Below are 13,785 nucleotides of genomic sequence, written 5' to 3' on the forward strand. Positions count from 1 at the left end.
AGGCAGAGCCTGAGCCAGGAGCAGGAACCAGGCCGAAAGGGTGACACGGGAGGGTCATTTCCCCCGACAGTCAGGACAGGCTCGAGCAGGCCCCAGGGGTTGCAGGTCACGAGGACGGTGCCTTGAGCGCCCGGACTCTGCGCCAGTCTCAGGGTATGTCTACATCTACAATTTTGCAGCGCTGGTTGTTACAGCTGTATTAGTACAGCTGTATAGGGCCAGCGCTGCAGAGTGGCCACACTTACAGCAACCAGCGCTGCAAGTGGTGTTAGATGTGGCCACACTGCAGCGCTGTTGGGCGGCTTCAAGGGGGGTTCGGGGAACGCGAGAGCAAACCGGGGAAGGAGACCAGCTTCGCCGCGGTTTGCTCTCGCGTTCCCCGAACCCCCCTGCAAACCGCAGGGAAGGATACCTGCTTGCACGGGGGTTCGGGGAATGCGAGAGCAAACCGGGGAAGGAGACCAGCTTCGCCGCAGTTTGCTCTCGCGTTCCCCGAACCCCCCTGCAAACCGCAGGGAAGGAGACCTGCTTGCTCGGGGGTTCGGGGAACGCGAGAGCAAACCGGGGAAGGAGACCAGCTTCGCCGCGGTTTGCTCTCGCGTTCCCCGAACCCCCCTGCGAACCGGGGAAGGAGACCTGCTTGATTACCAGAGGCTTCCTCAGGTATGCTGGGATACCTGCTTATTCCACGGAGGTCAAGAAAAGCGCTGGTAAGTGTCTACACTTGATTACCAGCGCTGGATCACCAGCGCTGGATCCTCTACACCCGAGACAAAACGGGAGTACGGCCAGCGCTGCAAACAGGGAGTTGCAGCGCTGGTGATGCCCTGCAGATGTGTACACCTCCTAAGTTGCAGCGCTGTAACCCCCTCACCAGCGCTGCAACTTTGTGATGTAGACAAGCCCTCAGGGCCCTTGTAGTGTTGCGGGGGAACCAGAGCGGAGGGGCTGGGCCCCGTCGGCTCCCCAAGGGCCGGGGCCACCAACCGGCGGAGGGCCCCGGGCAGGCGCCGGCCGGGGGGGAGAGGACCGGGGCCCTGAAGAGCCGCAGCCCGGCAGCTCCCGGGCCGAACGCCGGCGGGGGGGAGTCCCCGTGACTGGCGCGCCCGGCCGGGCCGCGCTCCCCCTCCGTAGCGCTGACGTCTGCGGCGCCTCCCTAGACTCGGCTCCGGGGCGGGGCCGCAACAGCGCGGGGGCTGCGGCGGCATCAGCTGGGGACAGAGCGCGGCGGCGGCAGGTAACCGGGGCCGCGCGGCGTAGCAGCGGCCGGCCGGGGCCAGGCTCCCCGGGCAGGAGAGTCCCGCGGCAGGGCCCGGGCGCTCGGCTCTTCTGTCCCCCGGGCAGCCCCGGCTCACCGGGGTCCCCGCTCCCCACCTCTCCCCCGCCCTGGGGCGCTGGGGTCTGGCTCCCGCCGGCCACCCGCCCCGGGGTCTCTCCTGCCCCCTCGCCCTGCTCGCCGGGGCCGCTCCGAGTCCTGCCCTGCGGGGTGGTGGCAGCAAGAGCCCCGCTGCCTGGAGAGCTGGGGGCGCGCCCCTGGCGTGGGGGGCCAAACGCGCAGGCGATGTCAAGCGGCCCGGCTGGGAACAGCCTCGGGGCAGCGTTTGCCGGCCCCGGGGGCGCGCGGCGTGTCGGGCTGGGAAGGCAGGGAGAGGTTCTGGGAACGTGCCGGGTGAGCTGATCATTAGAAAACTTTCCAAATCCGATTGTGTGTGGCCGTGTCTGTGGCCAGAGCATTGTTCGTAGGGGGCAAGTCTCTTCCCTCAGCAGCTGTAGAAAAGACACTTATTCATCAGACTGACTTAGAGGCGACTCTCGAAATTCCCTGTTATACCCCAAATAGAGGAAATGCTTTGCTAGTAGCTAATTGTCTCTCGCATTTTCGTTGTGTCCAGTAGCTCTCTCTTCTCACACACCTTTCTTTCATAAACATACAGTCTGCCAATTCGCTGGGAAGGAGAAATAGAAAGGCAAAACTAGCGCATGAGTCCCAAGCAGTCAGACCCATTCTGAGCCCCTACATAGTAGTTAAAGAGTCTAGGTCTCATGCTGGGGCCTTTAAATTATGTATTTGAAGATTTAAGCAATTGAAGGGGAGAGCTCAGGGATTCAGCTAGAAGAAGGTAGACTTTTCCTGGCAGGGTGATTTTTTTTTTTTCTTCCTGCTCACAGTGAGAACTTTCTTACTGTGCATACATACAGAGAAAGTGTAGTGAAAATATTATGTTAATCATCTCACTCAGAAATTCCTTCTTGTGGTGTTTTCTCATTCTGTTACAGATAACTGCTGCTAAGGTAAATGCTAAAATTACATTGGGTTCCAGTTGGACTATTGTAGTCTCCATTTCAAAAGGGTAAACATTTCTGTGCCGAGTACAACTATACAAAGTAAAGACTCCTGGTGTGAACAAAGCGAGGTTTTGTATCAACTGGTTTAAGGACATATAATCAGGACTGCAAAAAGCATACTTTCTGTTGAAGCTTTTTGCCCTTTTGCGGGTTTGATTACTTTATGCTCATCACTTTCTCAAAAATGATTTACACTACCAAAAACCTGTCTTCTAAGCTCTGCCTCTCCCCATTACTTTTCAAGCAGAACAAAGTCTAATAAAAATGTTCTTTCACTGCACAGTTAATCAACCATTACTTGGAATACAATGCACAGTGTATCCTATGTATTGTAGATGCTCACACATGCTTGACTGATGGATTCCTAACTAGTAAATCCTAATACTACCAGATACCTGTAAAAACTTGAAATGGCAAAATTAATAGACTAGATGAAAGGATGTTTGTTACTTTTTAGGTAACTGCTGTTGATCCAATGTATCAACCCACACTGTGTTTTTGTCAAAGGTGAGAGTAAGCATATGTCATTATTTAAAGTAAGTGTCTTGGCTTACTCATGCAGGGTAAAGAACTTTCTGTGGAATGAGCTAATTTCTGACAATTCAGTTGAATTTAGTAGGCTATAAAATAGCCTATGAACTTGTTCTGCAGTGATCAGAGTACAAAGGTTGAGAACGGAGTCAAGTTTTCCTTTATTGCAAAAATTAACAGAGCATAAAGAGAAACACTCAGGTTAAATTCCATCTGTAATTTTTAGTTTTTAGAAAGAAATAAGGTTGGTAAAACCTAAGAACAATAGGAATGCTTCTATAATTTTCTTTAAAGCTTCCGCTGGATTTTTTAAAAACAATTTTATTCCTGTAGTGTTTGATATTCAAACACTGCAGAACTATGCCTGTGAATAAGATCCAGAAAAAAAACATGACTGTAAACAAAAGTGAAACTAATTGATTTAATTTCATTGTCCAGGTTGAGAGTATAAATCTACAATAAATATATCAGTGAAATGTAAAATCTTTCATAATCTAAAATATTTATTTTTAACATGGTAAAATAAACTTTAATGTGACTGTATCCTTCAGCTACAGTGTTGAATTGTGCCTCAGTAGTCCATAGTATAGACTGTTCCTATGTTGATGGAAGGGTTTTTTCCCAAGGGTGTTGTTAATCTGCCTTTCTGAGAGGTGGTAGCTACGTTGATGGAAGAATTCTTCTGTTGACCTATCTGTGTTTACACTAGGGGTTATTCGATGTAACTGCGGCACTCAGGGCACAACATTTTTCACAACCCCGACTGGCATAGCTAGGTTGATGTAACTTTTAAGAGTAGACCTGACCTTAGTAGAAGTACAGTTGTTGCTTCATTATTAAATTTTGTTATAAAATTATAAAGTCAGGAGGAAGACCCCAGCAGAAATGAAAAAACGAAGACACTGCTAATTGAGTTGGTAAACTTGTGTCAAAATTCAAAGTGTGAAGCTATATGGAATCTTTGTGACTGTCATGGATTAAAGCCATAGGATTGAACCAGATGGCTATTTTAGACCTGTGTGGACTTGCATGTCCAATTCATATTAAATAGGTCATCATATCTCTTATAGTAATATGTCCAGAAAAAGCCACTTTATTTAAAATAAATATAATTTCTATAATGTCAAACTGTTGTCATTTTCATTGTTTTGTAGTGATGTGATTTTACACCTTAATAGAAATTTGGATATTAGGAGATATTAAGATATTAAGTTTGTATACGATTTTGAAATGTGGTAGCTTTGTGCTTGCATTCCTGTTGTTTTAAATGCTACATTTCTTTGTGCCACCTTGTAGTAAATACTGATAGCTGAGTCCTGAATACATGTGTTTTATAAAGAAGAACTGACAGACACTTCATTGTAGTTTGCAGTGTTGTTGTAGCCATGTTGGTCCCAGGATACTAAAGAAACAAAGTGGGTGAGGTAATATCTTCTATTGCACCAACCTGAAGAAAAACTCTGTAACTTAAGAGCTTGTCTCTTTCACCAACAGAAGTTGGTTGTTTAAAGATATTACCTCACCCACCTTGTCTCTAACTTCACTATACTGACAGTAGAGAATACTATAGAGATATAATGAACATATGGAATAGAATTGCTGTTGAATTAAAGGTCTGTTGAAGAAGTTGAATGTGCCTGTGTTATGTGGAAAGCTAAAAGGAGCTGGCGTGATGGACTAAGCAGTCTTCTCTGGTTGTCAGGGGTTCTTAAATTTATAAATTTTTAATATGAAGATGAAGCTATGGATTCTTGGGCTTTTTCATTTGCAGTAAAATTATTTATAATATTTAACTATTAATGATTATACATATAAATGTAATTTTTATGCACTTTACTTGACGTACATATTGTTCATCTAGTGTAACAAAACCCTCGGCATACTGATAGAAATAATTGATCTAGACAAAGTTACTGACTCCTCAGTAGAGTAAAATTTTCCTGTTAGGAGCAGGAAAGGCGAGTGATTCTATTTCAGGGCCCAATCCAAAATTCCCATTGACTTCAGTTGCAGTTGGGTTTGAACCCTTAAACAGTAATTTGCTATATAGAACCTGGCCTTACTGTACCGTTCAATTTACTATTGAATGGAAAGAGAACCTCTGTGCTATCTGTCATTTTTTATAACATTTCACAAATGATCCTGCTGAACTTATTTTGCAAAGATGAAGTTAAATGGACAATTCAGTTTTGTTAAAGGCATAGTTTTATATGATAGTGAATGATTATTTAGTTTACTATAGTAGTGTGTGGTTTGTCGTTTTTTTTTTAAAGTTGACTAGATTTAATTAATTCGTTCAAATCTTCTGGATTTCAACCAAGTGAAATTCGTATGTTGAAGTACACACCCAATAGCACTAAAGCAATAAATCTGGCAGGTACATAAACCTTGAATTTATCAGGTAGGGTTATTTGATTAAGTGGCAGCAGTTTTTTGAAGTAAAACTAAGCTGCCTACTTTTATAGGTTGCCTGGAGCTTGGTCTGCCCTCAAAAATTTTGATGCTCACAGGGTTAAATCAAGTACTTAGAAAGCATGGGTAAGCACAGTCTTATGAGCATTACAAGTATTGCTTATATTTATGTTATCTCTGAGCAAATCCTGCTCTTGACTGATAACTCAGAGCTCAGTCTTGCTCATCTGTCAACTGCTGTGACTCTACTTTGCTCTCAGGGTTGGGTAAAGCCATTGAGGAAGTATTTGTATGAACCCACATCTATTCACAGCCTCCGGGATCCTGGCTAGTGCGAGTGCAGTTAAGCCATTGTTAGCGAGAGATTGCATATTTGTGAGCAGCAAGTTCAGCCACTTTAATCTTAAATTTACATGGAAGTTTCGGAACATACCCAGCATTTAGATGACAGGGTAGAAGAATTAAAAATATCAAAACAGATATTTTAGTGATTGTAACACACTTCATTTAGACGTCTCGGTGTGGATAAGGAATTGAATAAGATGCATGTATGCTTAGCTTTATGGAGTCATTGAAAGTTACCATTTTTTCCCAAATAGTGTTTGCTGATCACTTTAAGCCTAATACTACTTCTGGACCCATGCAGGTGGGTTAAGTTACTGGAAGGTGTTCAGAGAGTTGAGTGATCCTCTAGTGTATTGTATGTTTCTGCTGCAGTCCCAATAGTGTTGTCTATGTGTCCCACAGGATGAAGATGTTGTTACATCTTCTGTTTTCTATTGTTTTTTCCTTTTGGTTTCTGAATTAACTGATGTCTGTCAGTCTCATTCTTCCCGCCGTTCCCCCATTTATGTTTTCTAAAATTAGACCTGCCAGCTGTGTATTGGTTTGTGGGAACACATGCACATTGTATCATTCCTTTGCTGTCCATAGCTATTCTGTGCTGGGATCAAGCTATTTTTCTGAGACTAATATTCTTGTAAATTTCAATAACAGTGTGACGGCTTGCCCCCTTTCTGAGTGCCACCTGGTGTACTGGGGTACCACTAAGCCCACCTGCTCCACCAGCCTAGGCCCCCTCACCCTGTCCTGCTAAGCCAGGCCCTCAAGCCTTCTCTAGCACACACACAGGTAGGGACACACCCAGTTGCAGAAAGACACAGATACTGAAATCCGAACTGCCTGGGAAGGCTTAGCTAAGGAATTGCCCAGCACTCAAGTGCATTCCCGCCTGGGACCTCGAAGAATACAGCTGTTGAGTAATAAGACAAAGAGGCTAGAGGCAGGACTGTGTGCCCCTTCCCTGCTGGAATCAGGGCCCTGCAGCCCTTGACCTGTGGTTTGTTGGGGGGTGGAGGGACTGCAGCTGGGCAATGCTCCCCTGTCCCACAGCTGTGGCTAGCTCTGCTGGCGGCTGCAGCCAGGGCCGTGCAACCCAGCCCTGCGGCTTCCACTGGCTTCCCAAGCTGCAGCCAGCTCCAGAGCTGGGGCTGCGCACTTCCTGCTGTGCCCGAGCCCTGCCACTTCTGCAGGAGGCTGTGCTGTAGTCAAGTCCGTGCACTCCAGCCTCATGTGTGCCCTGTGACATCCCAGGGCCATGAGCCCCCTCCCTGGCTGCAGCCAGCTCCAGAACTGGGGCTATGCATCCCATTGCACCCCATCCCCATGGCTTCCACCGGGAGCTGCAGCCAGGGTCCTGCGCCCCAGCCCTATGGTGGGAGCTGTAGTGGGGGCTGTGTGCCCCGTGGTGTCCCAGGGCCACTCCAGAGCTGGGGCTGCACACCCCACTGCCCCATTGCGTCCCAGCCCTGTGGCTTCTGCCGGGGGCTGCAGCCAGGCCTGTGGCAGAAGCTGCAGCAGGGGCTGTGCGCCTCTGCCCCATGATGTCCCAGGGCCATGCACCCCCTCCTGGCTGTGGCCAGGGTTTGGGGGGCTTCAGCTGGGGCCGTGCACCCCCTGTCCTGCAGCTGTGGCAAGCTCTGGAGTGGGGAGCTGTGCCCTCTACTGCAGCCGCTGGAGCCAGGGCTGTGTCCCCTGCCATGGCGGGAGTCTTGGCCTGTCAGTCCCTCCCACATGGGACTCCATTCCTCCCCCCTGTTTAGCCCTGCCCCCGGTCATTTTTTGTAAAGTCATGGATAGCTCATGGGCTCCATGAATTTTTGTTTATTGCCCATGACCTGTCCTTAACTTTTACTAAAGATAACTGTGACAAAATCTTAGCCTTAATTATGAACAAACACCAAGAATAGAGCTGTTGAGTAAGAAGACAATTTTTACTGAAGATTTTTCAGAGTAGGGCTATACTTCAAGATAAAAAAAAGTGAAATTAATAAAAATACTCTAACGTTCTATCATTTTGCTTCTGTTGTAATGTGGCAAACAGTGGTTGGCCTTGGATTTTTTATTTTACCAGTAAGAAGTTTGTTTTTCTTGTGTTGAGCTATTGTCTCTGCAACTTTCAGACAGTATGGATAACCACACCATTAACATAATATTTTTTCCCAGAACTAATAGGTTGGTTATGTAGAATGGTCATCTGTGGTAATGACTGATTAAAAGACAGACAAAAATTGAAGTGAAAAGTGAAGTGAAGAATTAAAGCTGGCTTTTAAAAAAAACTATTGTGAACTATATAAAAAAAAAGGGGGGAGGGGAGTCCGGTGACACCTTAAATACTAACAGATTTATTTAGGCATAAGTTTTAATGGGTAAAAAAACCCTACTTCTTCAGATGCATGGAGTGAAAATTACAGAAACAGACATAAATATATATTGGCACATGAAGAGAAGGGAGTTACCTTACAAGTGGAGAACCAAATTGATGGTGTTAAGTTTGCAAAGTTTTCAAAGTTTAAGTCAGCAGTTTCTCTTTGAAGTCTGTTTTTTTTGTTGAAGAATGGTTACTTTTAAATTTGTTATTGAGTGTCCAGGGAGACTGAAGTGTTCTCCTACTGGCTTTTGTATGTTACCATTCCTGAGCCACAAACATGCACCAGCTGAATTTAGCCCTATGAAGTGGAAATCCATCAACTTCATGAAAAAACTTGCACAGATATAGACAGATATCATCTTCCTCTCCAATTGTAAACAGCTGGACATCATACCGAATGGACTGAAGGTAAAAAATCCATTGCAATCGACATACTACACTGAATATGGTGAGAGATTGTGTCACACACTCTCAAAGAAACTGAGGAACCACCTGATCAGCATCCTGTAATTTTCACTCCGTGCATCTGAAGAAATCATTTTTTTACCCATGGAAACTTATGCCCAAATAAATCTGTTAGTCTTTAAGGTGTCACCGGACTCCTCGTTGTTTTTGTGGATATAGACAGATTAGAGAGAGTGCCTCTCCTCTGATATTGTGAACTATGAAGACAGAATTTTTTGAACTGAGTGGAAATTTATGTAATTGTGTAAATCTCAAAGTGTTTATAACAAATGTCAAGTGCATGTGGTTGGAATATTTGTAATCATTCCATGAGGAAAGCAGTTCATAGGGAAATTATATACCAGAGTGCATAAAAGGTTAGGCTTGGTTCGGTTCCTTTGTTTGTATTTCATCAACATATGTAATAGTTTAAAGATTTTTTTTTTAAGGTTTGTATCTGATAATAAAAACAAGTAGTTGCTGTAATGTGGGTGTAAAATACTGTATGACAGTTATCAGCTAGCATTCTACAGACACATCTAATAAAGGTCTCAAAACCTGAAATCTGATATTTCAGCTCTTCTTAAGTAAATATTTAATGAAAGTAGTCTAGATAACTGTAAGACTGAAAACATCTGAAGGGCAAAATATTTTCAGAAGTATGCAGTATAACTTTTTGTCTTCTGTGGATATTAGTGAATAAAAATCATAGCTTTTGAAATTATATCCAATGTATGGAATATCTAATATTTAAACCTTTTAATAAGTTTAACTAAAGTTAAAACTGATGTGTTTTGAGTGTCTAATTTTTATAGATGGCTGACCCACAAAATCATACAGTATTGAAAACCATTTGAGCAATTTTTTCTTGACTTTCTATATATGTTTCATCTTTGAGATTCAATACTTAATACTGTAGTTGAGGAGAAATACTGGGAGCAACTGAGGTACAATTGCCTTGTTTGTTCTGCTGCTAGTTTCTAAAATACATGCTGAGATGCAGTAGAGAAGCAGAAATTATTGTGATTATATTTGAAAGGGCTCCAACGTTGATCCAGAGAATGTAGACTAGTAAACCCTTCACCTGTGTCTGTCAAATTGTTTAAAATAATAATTAAAAATAGAATAAGAAAACACCTGGAAGATCATGATATGATTGGGTCTAACCAACAGAGATTCTGCAAAATAAAATTCTCTCTAATCTGTTAGAATTCTTTGAATCTGTCAGTGGATAAGAGAGCGTTGACGAAATTTATTTAGACTACCAAAAGGTCTTTAACAACGTTCAACACAAGAGGCTAATAGAGAAGATAAGTAGTTATGGGGTGAGAGACAGAGTATTGTCATGGATTGAAAACTGCGTTGAAGACAGCAAGCAAAGAGTAGGATTAAATTGTAATTTTTCATCATTGCAAAAGGTTATATATAGGTCCCCATGTTGTTTAATACAATTAAGCTTGGAATAATTTGATTTTAAAAACAATTTTTTTGACAGGTAACATCGGTATTTATTTCTAAGATTTTTGTATTTTTATCAATTTAAATTTTCACAGTTGCAGGAAATTTTGGGAGGATCAGTAGTGTGGGTCAGACAATTTAATGACAATAGACATTGAGATTCAAAGAGTTCATGCTTTATAGCTGAGAAGACATATTGTCAGCATCGAATGTCAAAATATACAAGGTAAAATCCTTAAATAAAACTTTAATAAGTACTCTAGCAGCAATCTTCTTACTTTGTCTATATTATTGATGGAAATATAGATATATATTTTGGTTTGTGTGTACGGTGAAATTGATGTTTATTGACAGCGACTAAAAAATCTCATCCTTCCAAACCTTAAATATATTAATGAACTGGAAGAGGGATGAGTAGTGAGGTAGCAAAATTTTCAGATGGCATAAAGTTATTTAAATTAGTCAGGATCAGATAGAAATGTGGTGAACTTCAGACGCAACTAAATAAGTTAGGTGAATGGTTCGCATCATCGGGCAAGTTAACTGTATCTGCTCAAGAAAGGGAGCTGAGTGTTGTGGAGAACTCAATAAAAAGCTCCGCTCAATGTGCTGCTGTGGTCAAAAAAGCAAACAAGATGATATGTTGCATAAGGAATAGGATGGTGACTGACAAAAAAATACTATGCTTTTATACATATATCAACAATGCAGTCTCATCCGGAGACTGTATTTTGCTGCTTACCCTATCTTAAAGAGGATAATGCAGAATAAGAGGGGGGTTCAGAGAAGGTGACAATGATCAAAGGCATGAAAATCTTACATCTGAAGAGATTGAGAAGACTGGGATTGTAAACCTAAAAGTGGAGAGGAATAAGAGGGGACGTAATAAAAATATATAAAATAGTGAATGGTATAGAGAAGCTAGACTCAGTAACTTCTGTTCTCCCTTTCTGATTTAAAAAAAAAAGAGAAAAGGGACCGTGAGTGGAAATTAAAAGGTGGAAAACTCAAAAACTGATTAAAGTGATTTTGTGTCAGAGGGGTAGCTGTGTTAGTCTGGATCTGTAAAAGCAGCAAAGAATCCTGTGGCACCTTATAAACTAACAGACGTTTTGGAGCATGAGCTTTCGTGGGTGAGTACCCACTTCGTCAGATGCATGTAGTGGAAATTTCCAGAGGCAGGTATATATATGCAGGCAAGGTAGAGATAATGAGGTAGTTCAATCAGGGAGGATGAGGCCCTGTTCTAGCAGCTGAGTTGTGAAAACCAAGGGAGGAGAAACTGGTTTTGTAGCTGGCAAGCCATTCACAGTCTTTGTTTAATCCTGAGAGTGATTTTGACATGTATAATTAAACTGTGGAACTTACTACAATGGAAAGTTGTTGATGTCAATATCTTAATAAGATTTAAAAAGGAATTGGCTATTTATATGGACATCAAGAATATTCATTTGTTATAATTAACTATAACAGTTTTTTTGAAATATTAAACCTCCTGCTGCAGAGTTTAACCGAGTCTCTAATAGTTAAGAGATCAAGAGAAGATCTGTTTGAGGGCAGATTGTCCCACATCTGCCTAATGGAGGGTTGCTATTGAAGCATCTGGTATTGGTCTCTTTCCAGCAGTAGTAATTACTAGAGATTATTGTTGAGGATGCCGAACATTATTGTAAATAGAAGGGTTGTTGTACTTCAGGTGTGACACTTCTCTTGAAGAGCGAGCATGCTGTCTGTATGAACAGTATTCCATGTAAGGGACACCTGTGCTCCAGAGAGTGCTTCCTTGGCTTTCAACGCTTTTCCAGGTGCAACTCAAGGTTGGTAACAGCAAGCATTTTTAGAAGCTATTTTTGCTGGTGTTTGCTAAAATTCAGAGAATAATGAGCCAGGCCTCTCTCTTCTCTCAGGGCTGAGCAAGGATGACGCCAATGAATTCTTTAATGTGACTGTGTTGGTTTGCTAGTGGAGAGGGAGGAAAATGCAAGCTGTGAAATTGCCAAAATATGTGCATTCAGAATGGCAGAAGTTGGGGGAGAGGGGAGGAATGGTTTTCTAGTAAGTCTAATATGGACAAATGTGAGAGCAGCGAACAGGCTCTTGGGAAAGGAAATTTATGGAGGATCTACATGGGGGTAAAGAAAGGAAATTTAGTGAAGGAAATAAACATTTAAGTGAGGCTGGGCTGAGGGAACAAATTGGTTGCTACTTTTTGAAGCTCAGCTGTTAGCACTCTTCAAATTACTAAACCCAAATGGGAATTATTCCCTTCCCCACACCACATCCATTATGCTCTGAAACATCTACTGTAAATTACTGGCCTACCCTAAGATTCAGGTGTCCATTAAAAGGCTGAATTGAAACCTGTTACAGGGCTTTAGTGCAGATTATCTAGTAATACTACACTTAAATTGAGATCCTTATGGCCTGCTGTGGTCTCTATGCGGGGTAAAAGGGCTGGAGAGGAATAAAACCCTGTGTTTGGCTGGGAGAGGATACCCCCAGTGCAGACACTGTGAAAGTTTTGATGCTGTCCTCTAAAGACACTCTTGTAAACCCTGGCATAGGGGGGCATACGAGGGAAAGTGTTGAGATGGGGACACAGCATTGTGGAGGTTCTGGGCAGCGCTGCAAACCACAGGGCATCCTAAGGAAATTGTCTAAATAGTTCTGGGGGCCTCTAAGAAATGAAGCACAAAAATTCATCTTTGGAGTTTATAAAATAACTCTGTTTGCAAGAGGTGGATTGATTCTCTGGAGTGAAGCAGCAGCAATGTAAACTGTTGTTTTTCTCCCCAAGTCCCTTACAAGGAGCTTGCTTGCCCTTTCAGATAGCATTTTGTGGCTGGCTGTCCAGTCCCAAGTGTGCATAAGTCAGTTGTCTTTTGTGTAAAAGGCAGGGAAGCTCATTTTGAAGTTGGAGGAGGGGAAGGGATGCAGAATCTGAAGAGGAAGGGAGGAGATGAGAGTCCAGGAAATGGCACATCATAATAATGTAAATCTAGTAGTTTTCCTTATTACATTCCTTCTTGTAGTGAAAACGTGTTTGATGAAAAATCCTCCCTTAAAATATTTTTTTTAATTTTAAAAAATATTAATTTAAGACTGTAACAACAATAAGCCACACCTAGATAGTTATGGTTATTAGAGCATTTCCTGGGTGGTTGAAGTTACATACTTGAAGTATGCACCTAGTACATCTGTAATGACTTATTGCCACGTGTTTTATTGGCATTACCGAGGGAGACTTGTATATAATTCTCTAGGAGAGAGAGAGACAGCAGAAACGTCAGAGTTTAAACTTGTACATTTGATTTCTTACAGTAAATACTTCTGCACTGGAAAAGGATTGTCAATCAGCAGAGGTTGGTAGGCATGTAACTGAATTCATTGCTTTATAGTAGCTGTCGGGTGATTATGAAGTTCATACAGGTAGATTCACCCAAGGTTCAAATTGAGCTGCTAGTTGGTGGCACAGTTTTCTAATTTGTCATTTTCATGTGACAAAAACAAATGTTTCTAGCTCTTTTAAAGGAGAACTGATGCACCTGTGTTTTTTGACAGACTAAAACTTTCTTCCTCTGCAGATCACAACAGACTTTGTTAGCTTGCAAGATGTGCTGTAAGGCCCATCTTTTCTCCCTTGCCTGTGAGGAGAAGGGTACTGGGTATGACTGGTGGCGCTGGTGAGAGACTGGCGATTTGTGGGGTGGATCAATTATATTCCGTTGTTTATGTTGTTACTGGCTTATTGAATTGGATGAGGGGGGAGGGTGAAACTGATGAGTGTGTTAGCTTCAGTGTATTTTTTCAAAAAGATTGTATAGGGCACTTAGAGTAGTAAATGAGTGCTCTTTTTATTGTTTATAAATATCTAGATAAAGCAA

The 13,785-nt window shown here is 42.7% G+C and overlaps 1 protein-coding gene across 1 annotated transcript in view; it reads left to right on the top strand.

The window, feature by feature from the left end:
- The first annotated feature begins 1,182 nt into the window (after positions 1-1,182).
- MYO6 (myosin VI) overlaps positions 1,183-13,785 on the top strand; it is a 187,506-nt gene continuing 174,903 nt past the window's right edge. The window contains 1 exon segment of the mRNA XM_030555784.1: positions 1,183-1,237. The gene's annotated coding sequence lies outside the window, so the exon portion shown is untranslated.

This window comes from Gopherus evgoodei, chromosome 3 (genome assembly GCF_007399415.2).
Source record: "Gopherus evgoodei ecotype Sinaloan lineage chromosome 3, rGopEvg1_v1.p, whole genome shotgun sequence".
Lineage (NCBI taxonomy): Eukaryota > Metazoa > Chordata > Testudines > Testudinidae > Gopherus > Gopherus evgoodei.